Source organism: Schistocerca piceifrons, chromosome 5, assembly GCF_021461385.2.
Source record: "Schistocerca piceifrons isolate TAMUIC-IGC-003096 chromosome 5, iqSchPice1.1, whole genome shotgun sequence".
Taxonomy (NCBI): domain Eukaryota; kingdom Metazoa; phylum Arthropoda; class Insecta; order Orthoptera; family Acrididae; genus Schistocerca; species Schistocerca piceifrons.
In genome coordinates this window covers 276,309,346-276,335,033 of record NC_060142.1, presented here as the reverse complement: position 1 = coordinate 276,335,033, position 25,688 = coordinate 276,309,346, and the positions used below count along the sequence as shown (strand labels likewise).

The window sequence follows — 25,688 nt, the reverse complement described above, 5'->3', positions numbered from 1 at the left end:
GGAGACCATTTGCAGCCATTCATGGACTTCATGTTCAGAAACAAAGAGGGAACTTTTATGGATGACAATACAGCGTGTCAATGGGCCACAATTGCTATCGTTTGGTTTGAAGAAGATTCTGGACAATTCGAGCGAATGATTTGGTCACCAAGTTCAGCCGACATGCATCCCACCGCAAATTTATGGGACATAATCGAGAGGTCAGTTCGTTCACAAAAACCCGTGTCGGCAACACTTTCGCACGTAGAGTCAGCATGGGTCTATATTTCTGCAGGGGATTTCCAAGGAGTTGTTCAGTCCATGCCACGTCGAGATGCTGCACTACGGCGTGCAAAAAGAGGTCCGACACGGTATTAGGAGGTATCCCACGACTTTTGTAAGTCTCATGTTGGTTAAGAGTTTCTGTCTCTAGAATAGTTAGCATAGCTGAAACAGTGCCAGTTACGACTTCAGGTACCACTTTTCTCGAATGTAATTCGATGCTGTTGCTTTTTTTCGATACCGAGGATGAATGATTCGACTCTAAAAGTATCGAATACTTACTTGCATTTACTGTATTGGAACATCCTTATTCGTTGCAACAAAATGTTCAGAAAATATCCCCGAAGAACATCTGGACTTTTAGGGGTGTAGTTGTGGTTCACCCTGCATAAGCGCAGGAGAGGAATGGAGAATCATTCTAGCGACAGTACGGGCATACAGACAGGTAAATTGGCGGAGATCAGCCCCTCTCACAGAGCGCTCGGCCGTATCATCCAGTGTTAAGCCGTCGGTACACGGACCGTGCTGTCGAACGTTAACATTGAGCGTGACAATTTCGACGTGCTCAGGAACGATGCGACTTGTGCATACGGTACGTGGGCCCCAACGTGGTATACTCGATCGCAACGCACTCCAGCGGTAGTTGAGGGATGTTTCTAGTTCGTAAATCACAATGTTTAGTCAACGGGCGCGCGTAAAATTCCCAGGTTAGCTCTATTAAAACGCACATTTCCTCCATCGTCCACGAAAAGGAAAGTACCATGTCCAATCAAAAAGGACACAGGCTTATAAAAGTTCCATTACAAACAGTGCGCTACAAATTTGGAATACTTCTCCGCATAATATAAACATTATTTCATCATTCCCACATTTTAGTATAACCCCACGGTCAGTCTTACTTGATCACTCTTCCTACCCAGTAGCAGAATGTTTGCAACATGTGAATTACGAAGCGTAAGAGAAAAAGGAGCAAAATATCTTTATACAAGTAGCGCAAGCTTTCCCGCAGATTAAGCCAATCGAACAAACTAGCCGGCACGGTAGCTCAGCGTGTTCGGTCAGAGGGTTAGCTGCCCTCTGTAATAAAATAACTGAGTTCATCGATCAACAACGAACTTAAACGGATATCTTACGACGTCCGCCCCGAGCAGATATAACGAACAAAAGCGAACAAAATGAGATTAAAAAAAAAAGGTCGCCCCTCAAAAAAAGGTGAACTTATTTTTACATAACATCTGATACTACAGCATATATTTATATTAAACTAATAACAAAGTATCAGAACCTAATAAAAAAGCGAATGTTAGGAAAAAAAATTTGGAAGTCTTACGACGCGAACCACCGCCCTAGCAGAGAACTCATAAATGGATAGTAACGCTACTCATTACGCTTTTTTTTTCTTTTTTTTGTTATCGAGCGTAGTGTTTGGTCGTTCCGGACGTCGCAAGACATCCTGTTCAAGTTCGGTGGTTGATCCTTCCACTCAGTTTTTTATTACAGAGGCCAACCGGCTCTCTGACCGAACACGCTTTTTTTTTTTTTTTTTTTTTTTTTTTTTAAAATCTCATTTTGCTCGCTTTTGTTCGTTTGGTCTGCTCGGGGCGGACGTCGTAAGACATCCTTTTAAGTTCGTTGATGATCGATTAACTCAGTTTTTTTTTATTACAGAGGGCACGTAACCCTCTGACCGAACACGCTGAGCTACCGTGCCGGCTACGCTGAGCTACCGTGCCGGCTATATATCAACAGCACAGTTCCTGCACTTCATCGCATTGTGTTAGCCATTACTGAAAACGTTAGTCGTAGATAACAAATTGTACCAAAAACAATGCGTTTTGGGTGGATATTCAGTGTGTCGCTGCCTTCAAATAGCCTAGTCTCATAACACGCAAGTTACAATAATTCTTCAGCCACGAATATGATGTTTCTCATTATTTTATTGGAACGAATCATACACGTAACAACGGGTTTTGCAGTGATTCTCAGTTTTCTGGTGCTCAGAAACGGCATATATACATATAGGCTTGAAATGAATGCCAATATGGCGCCTCACAACTCACTACTGATGGGAGACGGCGTGCGTGTGACGTAGGTGGCGTTGTGCCATCTCATTGGTCAACGCTCAGACGCACGCTCAGAATATCTGACCTGCCAGATATTGCTCTGCACGTTCGGAAAGACTCCCGAGCGTGCTATTCCATACTGTGACGTCAGAAACTCGGCACGCTCAACGTTCGGATGCACGGTCCGTGTGCCGACGGCTTTAGGCTTGGTACGGCACGCGTCCCTGGCTTGGGAGGGGTCCGTGACGCCGGCGCAGGTTGCGGTGTAGAGTGGCGACCAGCAGGTTACGCAACAGCGCCGCCTGTGGGAGATTTCCCAGGGCAGACCTCTACAGCAGCCCGCCCGGCGCAGCAGAATTACTAATGACACGCCAGCAAGAGTTTGTGCGCTTCTCTCCAGACGCCGACATATCCTAACACGAAAGATCCGTACCCAAAGACTGGGAAGTTGCACAGGTCACACCAATATTCAAGAAAGGTGGTAGGAGTAATCCACTAAATTACACGCCCATCATTAACGCCGATATGCAGCAGGATTTTAGAACATATGTTGTGTTCGATATCTTGCGAACCATGGTTGAAGGGTATCAGACGGATGCCATATTCCTTGACTTCCGGAAAGCGTTTGACTCGGTGCCCCACTGCAGACTCCTAACTAAGGTACGAGCATATGGGATTGGCCCCCAAGTATGTGAGTGGCTCGAAGACTTCTTAAGTAACTGAACCCAGTACGTTGTCCTCGATGGTGAGTGTTCATCGGAGGTGAGGGTATCATCTGGAGTGCCCCAGGGAAGTGTGGTAGGTCCGCTATTGTTTTCTATCTACATAAATGATCTTTTGGATAGGGTGGATAGCAATGTGCGGCTGTTTGCTGATGATTCTGTGGTGTACGGGAAGGTGTCGTCGTTGAGTGACTGTAGGATACAAGATGACTTGGACAGGATTTGTGATTCGTGTAAAGAATGGCAGCTAACTCTAAATATAGATAAATGTAAATTAATGCAGATGAATAGGAAAAAGAATCCTGTAATGTTTGAATACTCCATTAGTAGTGTAGCGCTTGACACAGTCACGTCGATTAAATATTTGGGCGTAACATTGCAGAGCGATATGAAGTGGGACAAGCATGTAATAGCAGTTCTGGGGAAGGTGGATGGTCGTCTTCGGTTCATTTGTAGAATTTTGGGAAGATGTGGTTCATCCATAAAGGAGACCGCTTATAAAACACTAATACGACCTATTCTTGAGTACTGCTCGAGCGTTTGGGATCCCTGTCAGGTCGGATTGAGGGAGGACATAGAAGCAATTCAGAGGCGGGCTGCTACATTTGTTACTGGTAGGTTTGATCATCACGCGAGTGTTACGGAAATGCTTCAGGAACTCGGGTGGGAGTCTCTAGAGGAAAGGAGGCGTTCTTTTCGTGAATCGCTACTGAGGAAATTTAGAGAACCAGCATTTGAGGCTGACTGCAGTACAATTTTACTGCCGCCAACTTACATTTCGCGGAAAGACCACAAAGATAAGATAAGAGAGATTAGGGCTCGTACAGAGGCATATAGACAGTCATTTTTCCCTCGTTCTGTTTGGGAATGAACAAGGAGAGAAGATGGTAGTTGTGGTACGAGGTACCCTCCGCCACGCAACGTATGGTGGATTGCGGAGTATGTATGTAGATGTAGATATGAATTACCTCGAAGGAAACAGTCTATTGACACACAGTCAACATGGGTTTAGAAAACATCGTTCCTGTGAAACACAACTAGCTCTTTATTCACATGAAGTGCTGAGTGCTACTGACAAGGAATTTCAGATCGATTCCGTATTCCTGGAATTCCGGAAGGCTTTTGACACTGTACCACACAAGCGGCTCGTAGTAAAATCGCGTGCTTATGGAATATCGTCTCAGTTATGTGATTGGATTTGCGATTTCCTGTCAGAGAGGTCACAGTTCGTAGTAAATGACGGAAAGTCATCGCGTAAAACAGAAGTGATTTCAGGCGTTCCCCAAGGTAGTGTTATAGGCCCTTTGCTGTTCCTTATCTATATAAACGATTTAGGAGACAATCGGAGCAGCTGTCTTCGGTTGTTTGCAGATGGCGCTGTTGTTTATCGACTAATAAAGTCGTCAGAAGATCAAAACAAACTGCAAAACGATTTAGAATTAATATCGGAATGGTGCGAAAAGTGGCAGTTGACCTTAAATAACGAGAAGTGTGAGGTCATCCTCATGAGCTCTTAAAGGAACTCAAACTTCGGTTACACGATAAATCAGTCTCACCTAAAAGCCGTAAATTCAACTAAATACCTAGGTATTACAATTACGAACAACTTAAATTGGAAAGAACAAATAGAAAATGTTGTGGGGAAGGCTAACCAAAGACTGCGTTTTATTGGCAGGACACTTAGAAAATGTAACAGACCTACTAAGGAGACTGCCTACACTACGCTTGTCCGTCCTCTTTTAGAATACTGCTGCGCGGTGTGGGATACTTACCAGATAGGACTGACGGAGTACATCGGAAAAGTTCGAAGAAAGGCAGCACGTTTTGTATTATCGCGAAATGTGGGAGAAAGTTTCACAGAAATGATACAGGATTTGGGATGGACATCATTAAAAGAAAGGCGTTTTTCTTTGCGAAGGAATCTTCTCACGAAATTGCAATCATCAACTTTCTCCTCCGAATGCGAAAATATTTTGTTGACACCGACCTACATAGGACGGAACAATCACCACGATAAAATAAGGGAAATCAGAGCTCGTACGGAAAGATATAGGTGTTCATTCTTTCCGCGCAGAATTGTAAAGGTGGTTCGATGAACCCTCTGCCAGGCACTTAAATGTGATTTGCAGAGTATCCATGTAGATGTAGATGTAGATGAGACCCCTGGCAAATACTCGGCGCAAAGGCAGGGTACGTGTTGAAACATTCCATTCATTGCTTTACGCAGAATTTTTCACGGAAAGTGGCTCGAGAACCATCAACTCATTCTTTCTCCGAGGAGAGAAGTAGATCGTGTACCGATAGCTAAAGCAGCTGTTGAAATTAGTCGAACATTTGACTCATTAAAAACCACTCAGAGCAGTCGACCGTCAGGTCTTGGCAGAGCAGTTACTGCTCCGTGCCGCCGTCCCCAATAGTCTTCAATGGAGCAGCTGGCCTGAAGATAATCTCACACAGATCGAAACCAATCACCTTCTAAAATAAAATTTACCGCTTTTATTGCCACCAAAAAGTTTAAAAAAATTTTTACTCTTTCATTCATTCTCATCCATTTATTGAGTAATTCACTGAACGCGTTCCGTAAGAAGAGCCGTTAGCGATGTGGAACTTGTCAAGTTGTACATTTAAATTCGACTATTTGACAACATTGGGCAGCAAAATTTCGCTTTTACAGGAGTTCCGTGACAGAAACTGTATCTCTTGTGTTCTGTTACAATTATATGTTAATCTGTTGTCTGAAAGGCTTGTGCTAATTTTGCTTGCGATCCTAGTAGCTACATCATTTATATCACGTTCTACGGCGTTCATAACACATGTGTCATATCCAAAGGGGAAAAACTTGGAGTAACCTGTCCCGTTCAGTGGCGAATATATGCTATACACTCTTAAGACAGCAAAAAGCGACATACCAAGAAGGAATTGTTCGAATGGAATGGAAATCGGTACAAACAAACAAATGATTACAATTTCAGAGAAACTGTATGACTTATTCAAGAGAAAGAACTTCGCAAACTGAGCACGTCGTAATTCGCTGGTCCACCTTTGACTCTTATGCAGTCAATTATCCTGCTTGACATTGTTTGATACATTTGTTAGACGTTCTCCTGAGCGATATCGCGTCAAATTCTGTTGAACTGGCGCGTTAGATCGTCAAAATCCCCACCTGCTTTCCATGACAGGATCCTTTCACCTGTCATCCGAGGCACCCGTACCGAAAATCGGTAGGTCGACGATATTCTGCGCCTCGTCTTATTGGCCTTAACAGCCCACCCACACACGGTGAAAGTTTCTACTGTTTGTCTTCGTGCGCCGGCCGGGGTGGCCGAGCAGTTGTAGGCGCTACAGTCAGGAACCGCGCGACCACTACGATCGCAGGTTCGAATCCTGCCTCGGGCATGGATGTATCTGATGTCCTTAGGTTAGTTAGGTTTAATTAGTTCTAACCTGTAGGGGTCTGATGACCTCAGATGTTAAGTCCCATAATGCTCAGAGCCATTTGAACCATTTGTCTTCGTGCTTGCCAAACCCTGCCTTAGCCAATAAGATTGCCGGATCTCTCCCCATGGAACATTATGGGCAGAGCCCCCCAACCAGCTCGGGATTTTGGCTATCTAAGGGGCCAATTGGGCAGAATTTGGAACGATATCCGTCCAGAGGACATCCAACTACTGCAGCAGTCTGTGCCAATCCGAATAACTGCTTGCATAATGGCCACAGGTGGACCAACACGCTATTGACTTGCTCAATTTGCGAAGCCCTCTCTTGAATAAATCATCCAAATTTTCTGAAATTATTATCATTTGTTGGTCTGGGTATGTACGAATACATCACGCCTTCCGATTTCCGTCGGTTCCTACAGGGTGCACAGTTTTTTTTTGTCTTAGAATTAGAACATATATCGAGAAAAGCAACCTAATCAGATTGAAACCTCTTCCCCGTTTGTTGATACTGGAAGACAATGTTATGCTTCAAGCTTCCAGATATGAAGCCAACTAGTGATGAACGTTTCCTGATCATGTAATGTTCTAACCAGTGTTGCTCTACTCAGAACGAAAAGTGTGAGGTCATCCACATGAGTGCTAAAGGGAATCCGTTAAACTTCGGTTACACGATAAGTCAGTCAAATATAAAGGCCGTAAATTCAACTAAATATCTAGGTATTACAATTACGAACAATTTAAATTGGGAGGCACACATAGAAAATGTTGTGGGGAAGGCTAACCAAAGACTGCGTTTCATCGGTAGGACACTTAGAAAATGTACCAGACCTACTAAGGATACTGCCTACACTACGCTTGTCCGTCCTCTTTTAGAATACTGTTGCGCGGTGTGGGATCCTTACCAGAAAGGACTGACGGAGTACATCGAAAAAGTTCAAAGAAAGGCAGCACGTTTTGTATTATCGCGAAATATGACAGAGAGTGTCACAGAAATGATACACGATTTGGGATGGACATCATTAAAAGAAACGCGTTTTTCGTGGCGACGGAATCTTCTCACGAAATTCCAATCACCAACTTTCTCCTCCGAATGCGAAAAAAAAATGGTTCAAATGGCTCTGAGCACTATGGGACTTAACTTCTGTGGTCATCAGTCCCCTAGAACTTAGAACTACTTAAACCTAACTACCCTAAGGACATCACACACATCCATGCCCGAGGCAGAATTCGAACCTGCGACCGTAGCAGTCGCGCGGTTCCTGACTGAGCGGTAATTTACAGCTGTCAACGACTGTGAAAGCATCACCTGATGCAAAAATTAAGAAGCTTTTCTCTTCAGGTACAATGTTCAACATTTAGTGCAGTACAAGTTCATAAGAAACTTTAGAAACTCGTTGTCCTACGCTACGATGTTTACTTCTTTAGATGAGGTCACGAACTGGGGCCGAGCTCTTGCTTGCTCGATACTTTATTGATCTGAGGATGAGGGTGTTGCTATGCTGTGAGGGAGGCATGGTGTTCTAGAGCGCCTCCCATTGGTTGTTGCGGACTGCAGCGAGCCCTTGCTAATGTCTGTGGTATCGATTCGCGTTTCCAACTTTGGTGTGTCACTGTGATTCTGGATGATAGCACAATATGACCTATGGAATGACTAAGTAAATAACGTTGTGTTAAACACAGTATTGTGCTACGTTCTCACTTATAAGGAAATAAAACCGGCAGATCTGCCTTATGAAGAACAATTAGACTGCGCTTGTGGCGTATCCATAATAAGCTGTATATTGTCAGAAGTACATAGAATTAATATACTTCAGCCATGCTATACGAAAGCACAACTCGACTGCGTGCCACTTCTGAAGCAAAATCATTAAATAGAAGAGATCTTAACGCGCTAGCTGCAGCGAGCAGTATGGTGCGTCTTCTTAGAACAATTCGCCACAGTCGCTAATGATATAAGTACTTACGCTCCACAGATATGATTCTGCGTCAGTGCGTGACACTCACCTGAAAAATAAAAGAAGAATATCATTAGAGTTGAGTGATATACATTATAATAAAGTAATTTGAGTAGGTAGATATTAAGGGTATTGTGTAGCTACAAGCAATTTCCATTTCTTAAGTGTTTTATGCCGTAATTGAACGGAAAATATAGAGGGGAGTTCAGTAGCTTTATAATTTCAGGTGCTGTGCTTAACCCGATGTGATATGAACAACAATGGTTTATGAAACTACAATAAATATATTGTATTTATTTTTTCCTATCTTTGACGATATTTTCACTCTGTCAGCTTCCCTCGTATGGTTCAAGTTTGTGTATTTGGTTTTTCTTTTAAAAATTATTATATTTAACGTTTTAGCACCAGCATACATGCTTTCCTCCATCGTTTCCGTACATATCACTTCATTCAAGAGGCACATTTGCATACACATATTCGTAAACACTTCACAGATGTTTTAGTACATGGTGTGATCGAAGATGAATTTATTCGTAATGCTGAAGATATAATTATAAAACACTTGACATATGCAGTAGGTCTTTAAAATTACTGAAATAACGGCGGCCTGCGAAATCTATTTGTTCATTTATCACAGGTTCTGGTTTTCTGATTTTGTGGAGGTATATTTCCAGTTGTTCTAACAGATTTAGGGTCTTACCGTTGCCTTCATTATGTAGTACTACCAAATTTTTTTCTAGATTGTTGATGACATGTTTCATTCCAACCTATGTTGTGCAATGACTGATTTTTCGGAGTGGTTGAGCCTGAAAGCATTTACGTGTTCCTGAAAACGGGTTTTGAAGTTTCTGCCTGTTTTCCCTACATAGTAGGCAGAACAACTGGGACATGATACTTTTCACATTCCACGGTTGTTGTATGTTTGCGTATTTGATTTTATGCTAAGGTCGAGTACGTTTCCTAACTACTTATCAGCTGAGAATGCAACTGTTACCTTAATTTTTTTTAATGTTAGCTTTTTTGTGATGTGGAGCCCAGTTAAGGGATATTGGCAAATATTTTCTCTTCTTTCACAGAGCGGCCATTCGTTGCCTTACTTTTGTATATTTATCTGTCTGAATTGCCAATTGTTTTGGCTGTGTAGCCATTGCTTATATTAATGCTCTTTATCGTATCTGTCTCATTATTGAGGGTGTTTCCTGCTAAATCAAGAGAGTGTACTCTGGGTAGCATGGACCTAAATGCATGTTTCTGTTGGTGGGATGGCATGACGAGTTGTCCAGTGTTGTGCCTGTGTGGTGTGCGTTTTCTGTGTTTGTTGGTGGTTGGTGATTTTGAGATCCAGGAAATTTATGCTTTTTGTTTTCCTCATTGTTCTATTGTGAATGTTATAATATATGAATAAAACTAAACAACTATCTCGTTTTCGAAGTGACATAATAAGCTTTGTGGAGGACAGCTTCTATTGTTTATATGAGAGCACTGCATATCATAATTTTCACACGTTTTTAGGAGGACATTCTGATATTATTAAGGTAATTCAACTGAAGTATGAGGCCAAAATATCTCTATCCTGACAAATAGTTTTCTTTAAAATACAATTTTTTAATGACTTTCATTAATTAAAACCGCTGAAGATAATTCATTGCCCGCATCTCGTGGTCGTGCGGTAGCGTTCTCGCTTCCCACGCCCGGGTTCCCGGGTTCGATTCCCGGCGGGGTCAGGGATTTTCTCTGCCTCGTGATGGCTGGGTGTTGTGTGCTGTCCTTAGGTTAGTTAGGTTTAAGTAGTTCTAAGTTCTAGGGGACTTATGACTACAGCAGCTGAGTCCCATAGTGCTCAGAGCCATTTGAACCATTTGATAATTCATTTTAAAGCCACATGACAGTTAATCGACTGTGACTGTTTCAAAAATACAAATAGGCGGTTCAGACTTGACCTCATAAATTATTTAATGAAGCAACTCGTTTCAAGATAGAAACCTAATCTTCAGGCTTCAGTGACAATACAAAAACATTTAACAAAATTCACATAGTTATTCAGTACAGTCCAGGCTTATACTGTGGTTATCCTGTGGAGAAAGAGAAGGCAACCTTCGTAGTGAATATTCCCTCAGATTTCTTCACTTCATAGTGAATATACCCACATGTTACTTCGCTTCTTAGTGAATATTTCCTCATATAACTTCACGCCTTAGTGAACATTCCCTCATTTTAGGTTTTCATCTTTCTCCACAAGATGAAAACAGCACTTGCCAAGACTGTACTTTTGTTAAATGTTTTTTGTGTTGCTGTTGTAGCCCGAAGATGAGATTTGTACCTGGAAAATTGTTGCTTCATTAAATAATTTAAATAATCCAACAATATGATTGGTAGCGGTCTCTGAAAAACATGTTGGTAAAGATACATCGGCAACTCTCGGGATACTTCGCCTAGACAAAATCCAATTTCAGCCTCATCACCCTCTCAGCAAACAAAATCGTTTGATAAACATCAAAGTAACTTTTTGTTCTATTCTCATTTTGGCGATTTTTAGTGCTTTTTATTTTTGTAAGTTTTTAGCCCTTCCATTCCCTTTCAGCCTGGTCCTATTAGTATAAGCACGATTTGCATGCGAACGGAACCGCCATTTTGGGAGGTACACCGAATACTGAATCGTCCATATGATTGACCACCACCATAGCTTATAGTTATATACAACCGAATTTGATTCATGAGACGCGTCGTAATTCTGACTCAGAGCTTGCTTGACAACACGGGAACGACGCCACAAATCACCAGAATGTAAGAAACAGCCTCAGGTGAAGTTTGTCATTTATGGAGAGTGTTGGCACGACATAGACGTGTTTAGCAAGCAAACGCTTTGACGCCTACTGGCTTGTATATTTTTCAAAATGGCACTGTACTGATTTGCCTCGTGTGAAGATGACATTGCTACAACGAGATAATTCAGTGCATCTCGCTTTTGTTATTGTTTTTATACTGGACAATAATATACAAACATTACACGAAGTTTTTATGTGTTACTTAATAGAGTTAAGAATAATGAATTAAATACGGCCCTCCTTCTTGCAAGTACACAACTTTTTTCCATTTCATTTCGTCCAAAATAAATTTCGCAACAGTCGTGGCATATTCAGTAGGGATCTTCTTTTATTGTTTCTGAATATATACACACAAATTTTATGTAGGGTAAGAATATGTTGACGTTGAATTTGGTTGTAGTTTAGATTGTATATTACTTCACCTTTTTACATTGAGTGTGCCCTGTTTCTACCAACAGAGATCAGCCACAAGTATAAATTAATACCGTATGGAATCTCTAACACAGGGCAGCATCTGAAGAGAATTTTTGTTTAGATCATATATTCTGGTGGACTGTGGCGTACAACCCTTTTTAGCGCATACCGTTACCCTAGTAGTTCTGTCTTGAGCTGTACTTGGTTAGCCGGCCGGAATGGCCGTGCGGTTCTAGGCGCTACAGTCTGGAACCGAGTGACCGCTACGGTTGCAGTTTCGAATCCTGCCTCGGGCATGGATGTGTGTGATGTCCTTAGGTTAGTTAGGTTTAATTAGTTCTAAGTGCTAGGCTACTGATGACCTCAGAAGTTAAGTCGCATAGTTCTCAGAGCCATTTGAACCATTTTTTTGTACTTGGTAATTATTTGTCTGCTGAAAGTGTTGTTGTTATAGTATTTATGTTTAAAATGACCTGTTGATACTGATAAAATATCGGGAGGGGGCGGGGCTGGTTTGGTAATCCATTTGGATTGTGTTGCGGATTTTTAAGAGCGTTTACTTTCCTTTTCTCGTGCTCATTTGAGAATTCTGGATGTTACTATGTTCGTGTGGCATAGGCACTTTTTGCCGCACGTTAATGTTTCAGATATGCTGTTGACAGGCTTTTGTTTCCCTGTTTTGTTTTCGATTGGCAATCACGAAGTTAGAATTTGTTTGGATGTGGTTTCAAAATGGTTCAAATGGCTCTGAGCACTATGGGACTCAACTGCTGTGGTCATAAGTCCCCTAGAACTTAGAACTACTTAAACCTAACTAACCTAAGGACATCACTCACATCCATTCCCGAGGCAGGATTCGAATCTGCGACCGTAGCGGTTGTGCGGTTCCAGAGTGTAGCGTCTTTAACCGCTCGGCCACTCCGGCCGGCGGATGTGGTTTAACTTTGTTTCTTTGTGTGCATGCATGTGTGTGTGTGTGTGTGTGTGTGTGTGTGTGTGTGTGTGTGTGTGCGTATTGTATTTTGTTTGATAATTCCCTTAGACCGCTAAAATAATGTTCTGCTGCAAAGAGCTGTTTGATCAATGACGATCTTTTTGCGTTGTGTGGTAGCTTCTTGAGTGTCGTAATTCTCCTCTGTTCTTAAAACTTTGTGCAGATAATTACCGAGTTTTAAGATCTGGGGGCCTGTTTCTATGCTACGGTGCTTATTTTCAATGAGGTAGGCCCCAAATGTGGAGCTGTGCATTCGCTGGGTCACATCAAACGTAAACTAGGGCTGTGGACAACGAAGGACCACAACTAAATATATCAACAGGAGTTGCGGATTTGGAAGGTTACATTATTACTGCGGGCTCGTATGAATGCCATTTCAAAGGAACATAAATTTCTCGAAATGTAAAGTGAATTCTCCGTTTTTTTCCAAAATCAAGATGCGTCATTGACTGACACATTGGTTCAAATGGCTCTGAGCACTATGGGACTTAACATCTGTGGTCATCAGTCCCCTAGAACTTAGAACTACTTAAACCTAACTAACCTAAGGACATCACACACATCCATGCTCGAGGCAGGATTCGAACCTGCGACCGTAGTAGTCGCGTGGTTCCGGACTGAGCGCCTGAACCGCTAGACCACCGCGGCCGGCGACTGACACGTTGTCCCGATAATAGTTCTTAACTTGGTTCCCTCACGGCCAGTGTTCCTCTTTCTATTCGAATCACGTTAAAATTGGTCGTGTCTCGCAGAAGCCAGTAAGATTCCCCGCTGTGTTTGCGACAGTGGTCCTCGTTTATGCCGTATACGTCACCCAACACACGGGCTCACGGAATACATTTCCATGCATCCCGGCCGCGGGAGTTTCCCCACTCAGCCCCTCACTCTTACAACGAGACACAAACTGCACGCAGTGTTCTGTACTGCCACATGGTGCACAATGTTAGAAAACTGTTAAGCAGAGCCAAATGATGGTTATACTGATGAGTCTCTTTCAATCACTATTAAGGGTACAAGTTTTATGGTGATGGTATGATTGCGAGGCACCCTTAGGAAACATTGCCTCACGTCTCTGACAATAAAGGTCTTCTGAGCTTTTTACCGTATTGTCAATACGTGAAATTGTAAATACATGAAATTTTATATATTGACAAACTATTTTGTATTCCGGGTAATCGCAGCTGTTGAAAGGCTTACGGTTGGTGAAATTGTTGTTTGTTAAAACACAACCGGTTTCGCGGCTTAAAGCCGCATTATCAGCGGCAACCTACACCATGAAAAACAAAGTACAGTATCACAACATTTTGTGGATATCACAAGTAAAGGAGTGTCTCAACTATACTCACAACGTTAAAAGTGCTCCTCGTCATGAGTATATGACGTCAAACTGTTCACGTGGATAGTTTACGTTTTGCTAGCCAGCTAGTCTCTCTTTGTCGTTCGTGCGGACCGCTTTTTTCCTTGCTCTGCTGTGATACTGGGAAGACACTGGCACCTGATACTTTCCACATAGTAATTTGCGTAGTGGCGCGACTAATCATGTTAGCAGTGACAATTTTTTATCGCCAATCCGACCCGTTTTTATTAACTTTTAGCGTCCACTCACTATAAAATATTTTCTTTCTTCTTTTTAGATGCAAGCATATTTTAAAGAATGGAGTACGTCTGCTTTACCTTTCGTTCGCCACAGTACTGACGACATTCTCTGAATAGTAAATTTTGACTGGGAGCGATGGGTGTACCTACAATCTTTTAAAGTTATTAATTTTAATATCCACAAAATTCAGTGATACCGTGCTTTACTTTTTACCGTGTAGGTTGCACCTGATGAAGTGGCTTTAATCCACGAAATCGTTTTTGTTTTAATAAACGACGATTTCACCAACCATAAGCGGGATTCTTCTAACATCATTATATACTGAGAATGCAGTCAACAGCCCAGAAGAATTTTGTTGACAGCGACAACGGCCGTGCAAGCCTATTCTTACAATCAAGTCTCTAAGTTTGGCTGTAAAGGCTACTAAACGCTATTAATAATGTTCAAATTCCTGGTCAAATGAATTGTAGTTCCAAACTCTCCTCTTTTTTTTGTGGTTTTAGGGCGCAAAACTTATATGGTCATTAGCGTCCAGCCCGTGACGTAGGAAACAGGAAAAAAACTAAATTTAAAATCAGCAGCAATGGGAACAAAGTCATAAAATTTGAGAAACTAAAGGCAGAAGGAATGCTTAAAAATCCACTATAGAGAGGGGTTGGTTGTCCCCAAAAAAAGCTTCAAATGACTGACGTCATTTCACTGTCACTAATAAACTGTAGAACGCGGTCAGCTGAGCGCGTGTCATCTGCTAAAATCGACGATAGATCAGGCGATAGCTGGAGACGGGAGCGTAACGGATTAAAATAGGGGCATTCAATTAAAAGGTGTCTGACCGTCCACAGCTGAGAGCAGTGGGGACAGAGTGGGGGAGGATCACCGCTTAAAAGATGTCGATGGCTAAAAAGACAGTGCCCTATCCGGAGTCTAGCTAAAATTACCTCCTCCCGACGACGCGTTCGGGAGGAAGAGGTCCAAGCGCAAGGAAGGGCTTTCACTTCCCGCAGTTTATTATGGGGAAGTGTTGACCAATGCGCATGCCATAAATGAGCAACTTGGCGACATAAACCGCTCTGTAGATCGGTAAACGGAAGAGACTGAATAGCCGGCCGAGGAAGAGAGACTGCAGCCTTGGCCGCTATATCGGCCGCCTTATTCCCACAAATACCAGCGTGTCCCGGGAGCCAGAGGAACGCCACTGAGACGCCCCCCAGGTGGAGCAAGCGCAGACAGTCCTGAATCCGGTGGACCAGAGGGTGCACAGGGTAAAGAGCTTGGAGACTTAGGAGAGAGCTGAGAGAATCTGAGCAGATTACGTACTGTATCCGCTGATGGCGGCGGATGTAGTGGACAGCCTGGAGAACAGCGTAAAGCTCCGCAGTATAAATCGAACACTGGTCGGGAAGCCGAAAGTGATTTGGGGTGTCGCCAACAATATAGGCACTCCCTACACCTAATGATGTTTTCGAGCCTTCGGTGTAAATAAATGTGGCTTCCGTCATTTGTGCACATAGAGCAGCAAATGCCCGACGGTAAACAAGTGTAGGGGTACCATCCTTGGGAAATTGACATAGGTCTCTGAGCAAGTCGATCCGGGGACGGAGCCAAGGCGGTGCTGTACCCCAAGTTGTCAAGAAGGTTTTAGGAAAGCGGAAGGAAAGAGAATGGAGCAGTTGACGGAAGCGGACTCCCGGGGGTAGGAGGGAGGAGGAGCGGCCTGCATACCCGACATCAAAGGAGGCGTCGAAAAAAAGGTCATGGGCTGGATTAGCAGGCATGGAAGACAGATGGCTAGCATAACGACTCAGAAGGACTGCCCGCCGATTGGACAGCGGAGGTTCAGCAGTCTCAGCATAAAGGCTTTCCACAGGGCTGGTGTAAAAAGCTCCCGACACTAAACGTAATCCACGGTGGTGGATAGAGTCGAGACGCCGAAGAATAGACGGCCGAGCAGAGGAGTAGACTATGCTTCCATAATCCAATTTCGAGCGCACTAAGGCGCGACAGAGGCGGAGAAGGACCACTCGGTCCGCTCCCCAGGAGGTACCATTCAGGACACGGAGGGTGTTAAGGGAACGCAGACAGCGAGCCGAAAGATAGGAAACGTGGGAGGACCAGCACAGTTTTCTGTCAAACATAAGACCCAAGAATTTAGCGACGTCGGAAAACGGAAGGTTGACAGGACCTAGATGTAAGGAGGGCGGAAGAAACTCCTTACGTCGCCAAAAATTAACACAAACGGTCTTACTGGGTGAGAAACGGAAGCCGGTTTCGATGCTCCACGAGTGGAGGCGATCGAGACATCCTTGAAGACGTCTTTCAAGAAGGCTGGTCCGTTGAGAGCTGTAGTAGATCGCAAAATCGTCCACAAAGAGGGAGCCCGAGACATCAGGAAGGAGACAATCCATAATTGGATTAATGGCGATGGCAAACAGTACAACACTCAGCACGGAGCCCTGGGGTACCCCGTTTTCTTGGGAGAAAGTACGGGAGAGAGTAGTGTTCACCAGCACCCTAAATGTGCGCTCTGCCATAAATTCGCGAAGAAAAAGGGGCAGCCGGCCTCGAAAGCCCCAAGAGAACAGTGTGCGGAGGATGCCTGTCCTCCAACAGGTATCGTATGCTCTCCCTAGATCAAAGAATATTGCTACCGTTTGGCGTTTCCGGAGAAAATTGTTCATGATATAAGTGGAGAGAGCAACAAGATGGTCAACGGCAGAACGATGCTTTCGGAATCCGCATTGGGCTGGTGTTAAAAGACTGCGGGATTCCAGCCACCAAGCTAAACGGTAATTCACCATACGCTCCAAAACCTTACAGACACTACTCGTGAGAGAAATGGGGCGATAGCTAGAGGGGAGATGTTTGTCCTTTCCAGGTTTCGGAACGGGAACGACAATGGCTTCCCGCCATCGCCTGGGAAAGGTACTGTCGGTACAAATTCGATTATAAAGGCGAAGGAGGTAACGCAGACTATGGGTTGATAAATGCAGCAGCATTTCGACATGGATACCATCCGGTCCTGGGGCGGAGGAGCGAGAAGAAGAGAGGGCATGTTGGAGAAAACAATATTGTAGCTTTCGTGATTTTGAGAGGAGAAAGCAAGATGTCGCACTTCCGCTGCACGTTTCTTCGGGAGAAATGCTGGCGGGTAATTTGAAGAGCTCGAAATCTCAGCAAAGTGCTGACCCAATGAGTTAGAAATTGCGACGGGGTCCACTAAGGTATCATGCGCGACAGTGAGCCCAGAGACCGGGGAGAAACTAGGCGCGCCTGAGAACCGTCGAAGCCGACTCCAAACTTCCGAGGAGGGAGTGAAGGTGTTAAATGAGCTAATAAAGAATTTCCAGCTTGCCTTCTTGCTATCGCGGATGACGCGACGGCATCGCGCACGGAGCTGCTTATATCGGATACAGTTGGCCAAAGTTGGATGGTGACGGAAAATGCGAAGAGCACGTCGCCGCTCACGTATTGCGTCACGGCATGCCTCGTTCCACCAAGGAACTGGGGGGCGACGGGGCAATTCGGAGGTGCGTGGTATTGAACGTTCCGCAGCTGTGAGAATAACGTCGGTAACATGTGTGACCTCATCGTCGACGCTGGGAAAGCGACGTTCATCGAATGTCGCTAGAGACGAAAAAAGTGTCCAATCGGCTTGGGCAAATTTCCAGCGTCGCGAGCGCAGATATGGCAGTTGAGGCTGCAGTCTAAGAACACATGGGAAGTGGTCACTCGAGTGTGTATCATCAAGGGCGAACCATTCGAAGCGCTGAGCTAGCGGAACAGTACCGACCGCAAGGTCCAAATGAGATAAATTTGTCGTGGAGGCAGACAAAAATGTGGGGACCCCAGTGTTGAGGCAGACTAGATCCGCTTGGTGGAAGACGTCTAGCAATAGTGAGCCACGTGGACAAGGATGTGGAGATCCCCAAAGCGGGTGGTGGGCATTGAAGTCCCCAACCAGCAAATAGGGGGGTGGAAGCTGATCAAGAAGATGAAGGAGATCAGCTCGTGCCATTGCTGTGGACGATGGAATGTATACCGTACAAAGAGAGAACGTGTATCCAGAAAGGGATAGACGGACGGCGACAGCTTGGAAGGAACTGTTTAAGGGGATTGGGTGATAATGGAGAGTATCATGGAGCAGAATCATGAGTCCTCCATGGGCTGAAGTGCCTTCAACAGAGGGGAGGTCATATCGGACGGACTGAAAATGAAGGAGAACAAAGCGGTCATGGGGACGCAGCTTTGTTTACTGAAGACAGAAGATGACCGGCGAGTAGGATCGTAAGAGGATCGACAATTCATCCCGATTGGCTCGAATGCCGCGGATATTCCAGTGGATAATGGACATAGGGTGAACAGAAAATGGAGGAACGTGACGAAGGGTGCTGTCAACTCAACGACTGCTCAGAGCTTGCGACCGACAACATGGAATGGCATTCAGTCGAAGGCAGAAGATCCTGATCCATGGGTTGGTCAGGAGCAGCTCCTGCCACCAACGATCGGCCAGTTGACCAGCCACCAGCAGTGCGCCTCGGCGACACAGAAGACGGCCGAAGGCGATTTCCGCCAGGTGGTGCTGTAGATGGGACACGCCTTGGCGGAGAAGGAGAGGAACTGTGTTTCTTCGTAGCCTTCTTGGAAGTATGATGTTTAGATGAAGGAGGAACCGATGGTTGTGAAGTTGCGGTACGTAAAATCTCCTCACGAGAATGCTCTTTTTTCGAAGACTTGGCGTCTGACTTTTGGGCTCGAGATTTAGCAGAACACGACGAAGGGTGAGCCATAGAGTGGGCAGGCGAAAGTGGTGAGGTTGAACGGGCGATCTTTGCGCTGGCCGATCTGACGACCGTGGTACTAAAGGTGAGGTCGCAAGTCTGCGTGGCCGCCTCCTTTGTTGGCCGAGGAGAAGCAAGGACAGTGCTGTATTTTCCTTTCTGAGGCACGGTGGGCTGTCGACTGGCGAGTAACTTTCGAGCAGCAAAGGTCGACACCTTTTCCTTCACTCTTATTTCCTGGATGAGCTTTTCGTCCTTAAAAACGGGGCAATCTCGAGAGGAAGCAGCGTGGTCACCCATACAGTTGATGCAGCGAGGGGATGGAGGTGGACAAGCACCCTCATGGGCATCCTTGCCACACGTAACACATTTGGCCGGATTGGAACAGGACTGGCTGGTGTGATTGAAGCGCTGACAACGATAGCAACACGTAGGGTTTGGGACATAAGGGCGAACGGAAATTATCTCATAGCCTGCTTTGATTTTTGATGGGAGTTGAACTTTGTCAAATGTCAAGAAGACAGTGCGGGTTGGAATGATGTTCGAGTCAACCCTTTTCATAACCCGATGAACAGCCGTGACGCCCTGGTCAGACAGGTAGTGCTGAATTTCTTCGTCAGACAATCCATCGAGGGAGCGTGTATAAACGACTCCACGCGAGGAATTTAAGGTACAGTGCGGTTCCACCCGGACAGGGAAGGTGTGGGGCAGAGAAGTACGCAGCAATTTTTGAGCCTGGAGAGCACTGTGTGTTTCCAACAACAGGGTGCCATTCCGTAATCTGGAACAAGACTTTACAGGACCCGCAATTGCGTCGACACCCTTCTGAATAATGAAAGGGTTGACCGTGGAAAAGTCGTGACCTTCGTCAGACCGAGAAACAACAAGGAAGTGTGGCAACGATGGAAGAACCGTCTGTGGCTGAGACTCAGTGAACTTACGTTTGTGAGCAGACATAGTGGAAGGTGAGGAAACCATTGCGGAAGAATCCCCCATGATTACCGGCGTCTCCGATGGCGCGCTCCTCCCTTGTGGGGGCCCTCACCGAGGGCACACCCGCCTTAGGTGATTGTTCACACCTCAGGTCACACCTCCCGACAAACGGACGGAGGGACCAATCGGCACTTTCGGAAGGTATCAGCTCGGGTAATCACCCCTCCCTGGGCCTGGCCGTTACCAGGGGGTACGTACGTGTCCTACCTGTCTACCCGGGGCGGGGAATTACGCGTTACCCCCGTCACCGGCTACGCATGGAAGTGCGTGGGTCGGCCTTCAGACACGCACAGGGAGGAAAAAAGAGAAAGGGAAAGGAAAAAAGAGGGGGTCTCAAACGCCGCAGCGGAGAAAAGGGCAAGGAGAAGAGGGAAGGAAAAGAGAAGGACAGAGGAAGGACGAGGACTTGCAAGTGTAGAAAGCAAGGAAATTGGAACAGTTTCGAGCGTCCGTCTCCGGACGTAGGCACAAACCCTACTCCCAGAGGGGGAGAAAGGGAAGGAAAGAGCCAGAGGTGAGGGGGGGGGGGGCGAAGATGGGGGACGGGGAGGGATGCGGAAAGGGAAGGGAAGGTATGCAGCCCGGAAAGGAAGGAGGGCCACATTAGCTCGGGGTCCCGTGCTCGCTACGCACGCGTCCACAAAAGAGTTGTGGACCCCCTGGGGGGACTCTCCTCCTTGTGTGGGTACAATTGATTCTTTCGGTGAAGGCATCATGATGATTTAATAATCAACATAGTGCAGAATTTCACCATCTTCATACACTGAAGCGCCAGACAAACTGGTATAGGCAAGAGTATTCAAACACAGAGATACGTAAACATACAGAATACAGCGCTGCGGTCGGCAACACCTATATAAGACAGCGAGTGTCTGGCGCAATTGTTAGATTGGCTACTGCTGCTATAATGGCGGGTTATCAACATTTAAGTGAGTCTGAAGGTGGTGTTATGGTCGGCGGACGAGCGAGGTAGCGATGAAGTGAGGAATCCGATAGAATATAAAATCTCCGAGATCGCTGCGGCCAGAAAAAGATCCTGCAAGAACGGGACCAACGACGACTGAAGATAATTGATCAACGTGACAAATTGCTGCAGGCTTCAGTGCTGGACCATCAACAGATGTCAGCATGCGGACCATCCAACGAAACATGATCGATATGGGCTTTCGGAGCCGAAGGCCCACCAGAGTGCCCTTGATGACTGCAAGACACAAAGCTTTATGCCTCGCCTGGGCTTATCAACACCGACACTGAACTGCTGATGACTGGAAAAATGTTGCCTGGTCCGACGAGTCTCGTTTCAAATTGTATCGAGCGGATGGACGTGCACAGGGATGGAGACAACCTCATGAATCCAGGGACTATTCATGTCACCAGTGGACTGTTAAAGATGGTGGAGGCTCTGTAATAGTGAGGGGCGTGTGCAGTTGGAGTGGTATGGGATGCCTGATATGTCTAGATACGACCCTGACAGGTTACACGTACGTAAACATTATATCTGCTCACCTGTATCCAGTCACGTCCATTGTGCATTCCGACGGACTTGGGCATTCTAGTACGACAATTCGACACCCCACACGTCCCGAATTGCTACAGAGTGGTTCCAGGAACACTCTTCTGAGTTTAAACACTTCTGCTGGCCACCAAACTCAACAGACATTAACATTATTGAGCATATCTGGAATGCCTTGGGTGCTGTTCAGAAGAGAGCTCCACTCCCTCGTACTCTTACGGATTTATGGACAGTAATGCAAGATTCATGGTGGCAATTCACTATAGCACTACTTCAGACATTAGTCGAGTCCGTGCCACGTCGTGTTGTGGCACTTCTGCGTGCTTGCGAGGGCCCTACACGAGATTAGGCAGGTACAGCAGTTTCTTTGGCTCTTCAGTGTATATACTTCGCATCTACCTTACGTTGTGTGGAGGAGAGTACCTTGTGTGCCACTGTCAATTCCCCTTTTTCTGCGAATGCTGATAAGGCCCCATGCGAGGTCCAATCTCGCTAAGTTTACGTGTATCGAATTATTTGTGAGATATATGTGCGAAGAAACAGTGTACTGTTTGACTCTTCTAGGAACGAACGCTCTCGTAACTTTAAGGCCAGGTTCTCACTTAGGTAGAACAATACGCAATACGATAAACAATGCAACTCGTGATACGACACAGGAAAAACCCACACTGGTGGAGCCCATCGGAACGTAGTTGAAGCGACTTAACTGGTTCACTCTAGGAACGCTGATACTTTTAAAAATATCATTATATGCCTTCGATATATCGACAATAACTATTGACGTATCGATGGAAAAAGTATCGACGTGTCGGCCTATAAAAAATTTCGGCTGCGCATCTTAAATATACTGCCGGTTTTCTAGTTGTATATTTAAGTATTGATTTGATATTAGATATTCTGTAAACCAAGAAGCTAGCATCTTGTCTACCCCCCCCCCCCCCCCCCACACCAGAGCAAGAATTGAAAGAAAGCTAAGTAACTTGAAAATCTGTAATTTAGTAATGAGACTTTTTGCAGACGAAAAGCTTGTATTACAATACTTTTTTTGGTCGATGGTTGTGTTGTCAATTCACAACTGTGTACATGATGCATTGTCATGCAATATTTGATTCCAGTTAATCTCTCTTACCTTCTTTTCTTAATTTGTTACTGGCTACATGTCGAAATAAACCTTTTTTTTGCGTTGATGCAGCAAAACTGCGTGTGAAGCTAAATATTACAGTTTCTATTGGTAGCGCCGAGCGCCCACCACGCCAGTATTTCCCCTCACTCGTCTCCATCCGCCTCAAAGAACAATCTTGTCATTTAGATTTTTGTTCATCATTTTCAGCAGCTGTTTTTGAAGAACTCAGATGTGAAGAAATAACACACTAGTTGTGTTAAAAATTGTTTTCTAATGCACCTAGTGCGCTATTTCTTCACATCGTAAGTCTTGTTACTCGATTCATTCCGCCCGCCCCTCTCCATAGTGCAATCGTACTTCTTTTGTGCCTTGTACTTGCTTCGCACAGTTAGATAGAATGACTGGGCGTGATGAAAGCTCAAAAAGACTCCATCACATAGTGAAAGTAAAACTAAGTTCTACTACAGTTTCAAAAGAACAATTTCAAATTGCGAAAAAATATAATATAAAATGAAAATATCGGCACTCGATATTGCCATTTGATATCGATATGTCTGTGTGCATGTTATGCGTGCACATATCGATTTTCTATGTTGGATGCATCAATACGTCAATGTATCGATGTTTTATCAACAGTAATGGTACACACCGGGGTGACAGCGATACAACAGCGACACGATTCTCTGTCGTATCGTCCGTCGAAACACAGTTCTGGTTGTTCCATGAAGTGAAGCTACATCCGTCTCTGTAGTCAGTCTCTCAGTAAAACGTTTAAGTTTCGTATAAAAATTAAAGAAAAAACACTGTTTTGAGATTCGCACCTGTTTTCCGCTACGCTATCTTTTTCGTTCGATTTTAAGAAAACCGTTCAGTAAAAAAAAAAACAAAAAAAAGCATCACAGTTTCATAACGAAATGGTCTTCTTCTCACTATTGCCTATAGTCATTGTATTACTTCGAAATTAAATAAAACACAGCACAAATGTTGAAGAGTTGCAGTAAAAAAGGAAGTCAGTGGTCAGTTTACTTTTGGTGCACTTCAAGCCATATAGTGTTGCATACCAAATGTAGCTAACATATCGAAATTGTTTTTATCACTGGGAATGTCGAATAAATATGTGATATATTTGGAGGTTTTCTGCGATGAGGCTGGCAGCGATGCACCATACGAGAGGGTGTTGCTGCCTGTCGTGTATAGCTCAGTTGGTAGAATACTTGCTTCCAAAAAGTTCGATTCACAATCAGATACCCAGTTTTAATCTTCCAGGAAGTATGAAATATCGCTTTGACAGCATTATCACATTACCTTAGATGACGGCTATCTTGACACACGATTTTTGTGATAACTATATTCTTAATCAGACGATATGTTTAAAGTGACTGCTTTTACCGAGATGTTATCGTTCGTGTGGTACCATATGCGTACGAAAGCAAAACTTAATTGAACACTTAAATTTGATGACTACACACATTTTTATTGACAGATTAAGTAATCGAAATATTATAATCACAGGGTGAGCGGAGTCGTCTATGGGGATTACATTGCGTTCAGTACATGACTCTCTCCTCGAAGAGCGAATAATTTCATTCGCTTAGTAAGGAAGTAATTTAGGGTGTTAACGTGACATTGACGACGAGGTCGTTAGAGACGTAAAACAAGGTTCGATCAAGGAAGGACGGAAAAAGGAACTCAGTCATCTACTCTTCAACGGCCTGAAGCGATTCGGCGAAATCAAAAAAACCTAAATCTCGTTGGCTAGTCGGAGATTTAAATCGTCTTCCTCCCCAGCGATGTAATCTAAAGCAGAGGCAAATTTTATTACTGAACACGCTGTGCTACGTGTGCTGGTAGACAAATCGTAGGAACAAGGAAAACTAAGGCTCCAGCAAACGAACACGTCAAAACATGAACGTGTAAACGCCAATGCGGATGATGACCAAAGAAATGTGGAAGCTGAATAGCACTGAAGCTTACATGAAAAGTAAGATGCCGATCAAACCGGGCAAGGAGGACCCATCTGCTGAGATATACGCCGAGAGAAATAAGACCAAACGGAAGCCCCGAAATCCAAAACATTGACTCTATTTAGCAACACTGGCAATAATGTGGAAAAATATAATTATGAAGAACATTATCATTGGATTTGTCGACCTGGAAAAAGCGTTCAACAATGTAAAATAGTGCAAGATGTTCGAAATTCTTAGAAAAGTAGGGGTAAGCTATAAGGAGAGACGGGTAATACACAATATGTACAAGAGCCAAGATGGAATAATAAGAATGGCCGACCAAGAACGAAGTGCTCAGATTAAAAATGGTGTAAGACAGGGATGTAGTCTTTCGCCCTTACTGTTCAATCTGTACTCTGAAGAAGCAATGATTGAAATAGAAGAAAGGTTTAGGAGTGGAATTAAAATTCAAGGTGAAAGGATATCAATGATACGATTCGCTGATGACATTGCTATCCTGAGTGAAAGCGAAGAAGAATTACATGATAGGCTGAGTGGAATACACAATCTAATGAGTACAGAATATGGACTGAGAGTAAATCGAAGAAAGACGAAAGTAATGAGAAGTAGCAGAAATGAGAGCAGCGAGAAACTTAGTTTTGTGGCGGTGTTCGTAGCGACAAACACTTGGCTGTGGAAATGGCTTACGAAGTCACCGCCACACTTTTAATAGCGGGCCGACGGTCCGCTGGAACAGTGAACAGAAAGATGAAAGCCCAAACACTCATATTAAATAAAAGTCGGTACTTATCTTTTATTAAAGAAGATACAGAACAGTAGTGAACTCCGTGTGTACAGAAATCTGTCTAGTTCGAGTCGGAGCGGCTAGGTCAGCGTCGGCTGACGACAAACAACAACTCTGCTGCGATGAACACACAACTGACTAGCAAGTACACAATTCGGTGGCGAGTATACAACTGAGCGGCGAATACAGAACTGTCCTAGCGCTCACGACTCCAGCGCTTAAGAAGCCAGAAGCCAGCGGTGGCGCGCGCAGACTTGCG

At 44.5% G+C, this 25,688-nt stretch overlaps 1 protein-coding gene and 1 long non-coding RNA gene across 5 annotated transcripts in view; both read right to left on the bottom strand.

The window, feature by feature from the left end:
• Positions 1-8,491, bottom strand: part of LOC124799285 — a 220,878-nt gene extending 212,387 nt beyond the window's left edge. The window contains exon 1 of the long non-coding RNA XR_007017006.1: positions 8,451-8,491. This is a non-coding gene — a long non-coding RNA (uncharacterized LOC124799285). The remainder of the gene's footprint in view (positions 1-8,450) is intronic.
• LOC124799283 overlaps positions 1-25,688 on the bottom strand; it is a 746,007-nt gene that overhangs the window by 476,889 nt on the left and 243,430 nt on the right. The window lies entirely within an intron of this gene.